Source organism: Helianthus annuus, chromosome 12 (assembly GCF_002127325.2).
Source record: "Helianthus annuus cultivar XRQ/B chromosome 12, HanXRQr2.0-SUNRISE, whole genome shotgun sequence".
NCBI lineage: Eukaryota > Viridiplantae > Streptophyta > Magnoliopsida > Asterales > Asteraceae > Helianthus > Helianthus annuus.
In genome coordinates this window covers 155,173,861-155,181,003 of record NC_035444.2, presented here as the reverse complement: position 1 = coordinate 155,181,003, position 7,143 = coordinate 155,173,861, and positions in this window count along the sequence as shown.

Below are 7,143 nucleotides of genomic sequence, written 5' to 3'. Positions count from 1 at the left end.
AAACACCCTCTTAATCTAATTTAGAAAATATGAGTTGGTAATCTTGTATTTCGGAATTTGGAAGTAACAAATATAGTATACCTTGAGGTTATTTATTTTTTTTCCAGTAAAAATAGTAAAATGGATATTTACAATTTCTTTAAACTCATTTCTAAGGTCTATTATGGATAGGAATTTAAGCATGTTAATTAATAATGGCTCTTTTGAATATTGGTAGTATTTATATTGGTGGAATAATTGATGCGTAAAATTGAAGTCACTGGTACAATCAGATGGTATTTGCCAAATATAAATTAGCAACATTTTGTTGCTTTACATTGTTGTAACTTATGGATTGGGTGTTTTTCAAAAAAGTTTTAATATTTTCCATTTTTAACCCAAAAATCCTTATCTTTTGCATTTAAGCTCTTTAACTTTTTTACTTTTAACCCACATCTTTTCATCTTTTACAATTTACCCCTCATACTTTTTTATTTTTAACTTTTGTCCCCTCATACTTTTCATGTTTTGCAAGTTTTACGTTTTGTTTTAAATTTTGCGAGTCAACACGCCGCAACGTGCGTGTGAGGTTCAATCGTTTTTCGTCTGCTTTTTCCTGTTTGACAGACCAGTCACAACGCGTCTATTTTTCTTCGTTTAACAAGTTCGTCGTAACGTGCGGGTCCTAGATCGACTTAGTTATTATTTTCAACGTTTAACGTTTATGGTTAATTTTTTCACATTAACACGCCGCAACGGACGTGCGTGGCTGAACGATTTTACGTCTGTTTTTCGTTCGGTGTTATTTTTTTACTTTTTTTATTTTATTTTTACGTGCTCTTCTAGTGTTGGTGGTCGTTGTCAGTGGTGTGACATTAGTTCTACTTGTCACGAATGTATTTAACCTATTAAGTTATTACTAATAATTTGTTTTGAGTTTACCACCGTACCCCCTTTACATAAGAAAAAACTAATTTTTTACATGCATATTTTTTGTACTTGTCAGTATAAATTCGATTTGCACTATATTTCGACGTAAACTTTTTTGGAGAACGAGTCAAGTGAAATATAATATGTTTTGGTGATTATTTTATGAATGTTTTGTAAATTTTATTTCGATCGGAGTGGAGTCAAATTATAGTTTCTTTTTTTCCCTTTTTTAAACGCTCTAATTAATCTCTTTTGATTATACATGTCAACTTTTCTGTTATACCCATTACATTTTCTATGTATGTCTAGGGTCACATGTAATACGTTATGATTGTACAGTATAAATTTGATTTATTTTATGTTTCGATCCAATCACAGTGTTTATATAGGTTACATTGAGTTCAATCGATTACGTCGAAACGTGTGTTTTCATACAGTTAACGCAACACATAACTTTGGACTAATCTATTTGATGTGTGCGATGTACCCGCGCCGCAACGCGCGCGAGTGTTAATGCTAGTTGAAGCTTAAAAAGGAATGGGGGACCTAATGAATAAACGAGCACAAGAACACTTCATGATGCATATGTTACTAGTGGGTATGAAGAGCCTCATTCTCAAGGGGATGGGCTGCCACGTCGGCGTCACGTAGGAGTGGTTTGGAGGGGATGGACCTAGGGGGATGGGGGATGAACCCCTTTATGTATATATATGTATGTATGTATAGGTATATATGAGAGAAGGGAGGAGAAGGAGGCCCGACGAGATCGGCTGGTGGGAGCCGGAAAGGACGAGGGGGGCGGTGTGGGGGACCGGCGCCGGGCCTCGCCAGGCCTAAGCCGGCCTCCATACCGCTTAGTCTAATGGTACTTCACATGATGCATATGTTTATTAATTCAAACACCAGAGGGGGTAGGTGTCTTCTTAATTCGTTTCATTATTATTGTTATCTGTATCTTTTAATAACCATTTTACATATATAATTAATACATAAAATAATGCATTTCCTATATTTGTGAAAATTCATATTTTCACAAAATTTCCAACAATCCCCCACATGAATGGAAATCGATCTTTCCTTACAATTTTCAATGATACACTTCAACAATTGAGTATTGCAAGATAGGTAGGTTGTTACGTTTAAACCTTCTTTTGTGAAGCATACTTAGCTTACTAGCAGTTTGTAGACGCGATGTCCTTGAACATACCCCTATTTGTGTAAACGACAATATACTTCACACAATACTCTCCCTGGTCTGGCCAACCCCTCATTGTCGTGTCCTATTATTGTCCTGAAACACTAGCCTGGTTCTGCGAGAGCTCTAGGATTGCGCACCCCACAATGCCATTCGAAGCGACCATACTTCTCTCTCACATAGGTGATTCCTATAAATCATTAAAATCATCATGGTTATTTGATTTCATGAAATCGCTAACCTTAATATGCTTAACCTCACATCAATATCAGTGATTGGAATGGGCTAGGAAGTATATAACTCCCTTTTATTTGGTTTGGGGCACTCCCCCACAGTGACCCCGCTTTGGTAATATGATTAAGTTGTCCTATTAAACTTAGATCTAGGGATCTCCAGTCAACTAAGTTAGGTTTCCGGCATATTCCTATTTACCACGGGCTTTAGTCCCATTCCTATTGACGACATTTGAACTAACTCTTTGCTTAAGCCTTTCGTAAACGGGTCCGCAATGTTATCTTTTGATCTCACATAGTCCATTGTGATAACACCCGTTGAGAGTAGTTGTCGTACCGTGTTGTGTCTACGTCGATGTGCCTTGATCTACCATTATACACCGAGCTTTGAGCTCTACCAATCGTTGATTGGCTATCACAATGTATACATATGGCTGGCAAAGGCTTTGGCCATCTTGGAATATATTCCACGAATTGACATTCCGCCTCCTCTCCTGACTTATCCAAGGTGATAAATTCAGATTCCATTGTGGATCTTGCTATGACAGTTTGCTTAGATGACTTCCAAGCTATGGCTGCTCCTCCAAGTGTAAACATGTAACCACTTGTTGATTTGGAATCTTTATTATCCATATCCAGTTTGCATCAGTGTATCCTTCGATCACTGCTGGTTGTCGGGTATAATGCATCCAATAATCTCTGATGTATCTAAGCACCCTTGTTATACTTTTCCAATGTTCATGACTTGGATTGCTAGTATATCTACTTAGCCTACTCATCGCGTAAGCCAAGTCGGGTCTAGTACATGTCATTAGATACATTAGACTGCCAGTAATTCTTGAGTACTCTAACTGAGCAACTCCCACTCCTTTATTTTCTTTTTTTATTCACCTTTTAACCTATATAAGTACCCACTTTTCACCACTTTTTTTTATAAACTTTCTCCACTTTCACCCACTTTCTGTACTTTTCACCTCTTTTTTGTAAACTTTCTCTACTCTTTCTTTTCTTTATTAAATCATGAATCCCTTCCGACCCCCATTCGGTGTGCCGTCGAGACCCGGTAACCCCAAAACATATCGGCCGAACACCACGTAACCGCAACCGAACTTCAACCTTTAAGACATGGATCCGAATGTATTCGCGTACACGCAACTACTAGGCATGGGCGGTTCGCAACCGTTCTTTCAAGTTCCGCAAACCTTTTCAACCATGGGCGGTTCGCAACCGTTCTTTCAATTCATATATCTTTTATTTTCACTTTATTTTATAAATTGACAATAATACCCTTTATTTAACCTCTCTGACTTAACTGTGTTTTAATTTTTGGACTGAAGTGGCACGTTTCAAGTATATCAGGGAGGAAACTGGTGCATTTTTGAAAATTTGTCTGCAATGGCAAAAGTGAATAAACCACAAAGACGAAAAGGGCAGTTAACTCTTTCATATATAAAACATTAGTAAAAAATGTAACCATAAAAATCTATTATATAAAATTTAAATATTAAATATCCATACGATAATTGTGTTTTCCTCAATCAATTGTTTTGCAAGTTTAAGAATGACTTTCTCAATAAGTTGATCAGTCGGACGATGAAATAATATTATCAAAACATCACCACTAATGTCTTCAACTTGAAATTTGATCTATTCTTGAATCCGGCGAAATTTCGTAAATAAAAATTATAAAAATACACTTAATATAATATTAAATATGCATAAAAATAAATTACTTAGTATATTAACAAAAAAAAAGGAAAAAGTATAGTAATGATTTTAGAATACGTTGCCACCGGGTCTACAATTATTTATTAGGTTTTATCACTTTATGCTTTAAGACTACACTTAAATGACGTATGACCCGTTTGACATGTCTATACATGTGATTCCTTTTGTTTTAAGCTATACTTTTAAGATCCAACATAAACATAACCTGAATTGACAAGTCGATTTTTTTCAAATTTGTTAAAGATAAAAAAGTGGCACTTTTGATATTCAGATTTGTATTTGTGTTCAGTTGAAGTGTTCTCTATTTATCCTAAATATTCTGTTAATTAAACACTTTTTTCTGTTATTTTGTAGCCATGGTAACTCTCATCAAATCTTTTTGTTGTAAGAGAGTGGCTTGAAATCGGGCTAGTTATATACGAGAAGCCTCTTTTTTCTTCTAATTACGAATCACGTAAAGAAAACAAAACTTCAGGTTAGACGATGACTACATGTTTGTATTATAGAACTAGAGCTATCATAAGCATCATCGTCATGGTTTAGATTTACATCTCTTGATGGTTGTATTCCTGTAACAAATACATGGTCTACACCAAGGGCGGAGCGAGTGTATTAAAAAGGGTAGCACGGGCTACCCCTCAACCCTGTCTTTATATCGTTTTCGTAGTGTAAAAAAATTAAAAAAAAAATCCAGTTTTATACAAAAGATACCCTTAATCCCAAAAACAATGGGATATCTTTTAATTTTTGGGCTAGCTCCACCACTGGTCTACACCATGGCATCAAAGGCTGAACTGGTCTTTCATGAGGATACAGACTATTTTGAACTTGTAACAAATGTCTACAAAGGCCTTGCTGTAAACTGTTCAAGTGCTAGAAATGTAATGGATATGAATGTTGGCTGTGACGGATTATTGTTTATATGATTTCTTATTATATGTTATTGAGCTCAATAACCGGCTCAATTAAAAAGCGAGCCTAACTCAACTCGGCTCAGTTTGGCTCGCTCGGCTAAGTTTAGCTCAGATTGATTTACTTTTAATATATTTTATTTTTCTGTACATATAAGATATTACAAAAAAAAAAAAAAAAAAAAACCGATTATTATGTACATGCATGTAGAGTGTAAATGGATATTTATGGCATATTTGGGAATTTATCCTAATGAACTTATATTGTATATTTTATTGAAATTTGAAACTTATTTTGTGTTTCGTTGAACTTGATTTTAGTTTGTAATGTATTAGGTTAACTTATTTTGGATATGTTTTTTTAAATATCTATTAACTAGTCTAAGTACCCGTGTAATACACGGGTGGCTACACAACAAAAAAATTATACTTTAATACGTAAATAATTTATTACATGTACATTCAAATATTAACATAAATCATAGAAAGTACGTGAAATAACGAAAATACATGAAAACCATAAAAATTTCACAACTCATTGAAGATCTCTTTATATACAACATTCATTGTTTTATTTGTAGGTCTGCCTTCATTGTCAAGTATTAGTAGCTTGATTCCATATCGTCTTGTAACCCTCAATAAAGCTATGTACAATTGACCATGTGTGTGAAAAAAAAGTATGTAATAATACAAAGGTATAATCAATTATTATCATAACCTAGGCGCTAGGAAAAGTGGTACCCTTGCTTAATGTATTATAAGTTACGAACAAAAGAAGCTAAAATATAACAACTTATGCAAGGATAAGGGACTCACCAGTCGAGGTAATGCATCCAACTTTCAAGAAATCATATGCTACTCTCTAGAGTTAACAGAATATAAATCAAGGGAAGGGCATGAACATAAGACAATGTACATGATTTTAATGTATTTGAATTCAGATAAGTTCTTACATATTTTAAACCCTAAGTTTGCACTTTATAACATTCACAAATAATATAAGTTATTACAAAGTTTATTGTACCAATAGTTACCTCACTTAAAATCAACACTCCTCTTTTTACATCTTGGAATGCTACAAACTCACAAATGAAAAGATTCATTCCACCCTCAAACATGTGACAACCGACAATCGCTAAATCTAGCAATGTACAATTAACATATACTCAGTCAAATTATCACATTCAATAAAATATACGTATATCTTAGGAGTTTTAAAACTATTAAAAGGGTGTATTTACTTACTTTTTCATCCAATATGTCATGCTTATCACAAACTGTTGACCGATTTCATGATTTTGAACCGAACCACGAACATCTCTGTCTCCCTCCCCCTTGAATTAAAACTTGTATTGAAGTCCAAAAGTGGATTACCTATCTCCACAACAAAATGATTAACTTCAAGAAAAAATCGACATTTCATTAAAAAAGGAAATTGTTAAAAAAGCCCTACATAATATCAAAAAAACGGCACAAGTCCCTTTAAACTATTTTTAATGGTTAAATCCTTCATTGTAAAAGTTAATGAAATCCGCATTCAATTCCAATACCAATAAAGCTCTAAAAACATTTCATAAATTCAGCCAATTTCACTACATACAAATAGAAAAAAACGTAAATGGAAAGAACTACATTGATATGAAACCACCAAATCACTAAACCACTTTATTACCCTTCGCTTCCATACTTGCACACAAGCCAAAGTGGCCGGCACACTCTAGCAGCACCGCTTTAACCTGATCAAGATGAACATCTTGCCCCTCTTTGCATTGCTACAAAATGAATCATAAAAATGAATCAATTATTGCAATTTAAATCTAACACTGATGTACAGAATACAAACTACTTATGCGTAAATATGAACCCTAACAAACCTGGAAATAACATATTTATTTTACAAATTACAAATAAAATATATGTAGATTAATGAATGGACGATCACAACTAGTAATATAAATCAAATAGCGGAAATCGGAAAACACAAAATCGTTATATCATGTATGGGATCGAGAACTGACTTGTTCTAATTAGGGCTTCGAACAGCAGAAACACAATAAAGCTGTGAATAACAAATATTGATGGATGAAATAACTGCAAAGATTGAGCAAATATGGCACTAAAATACCCTACTTGTAAGCCGCCGTCGGTTACACCTCTTTGCAATCGA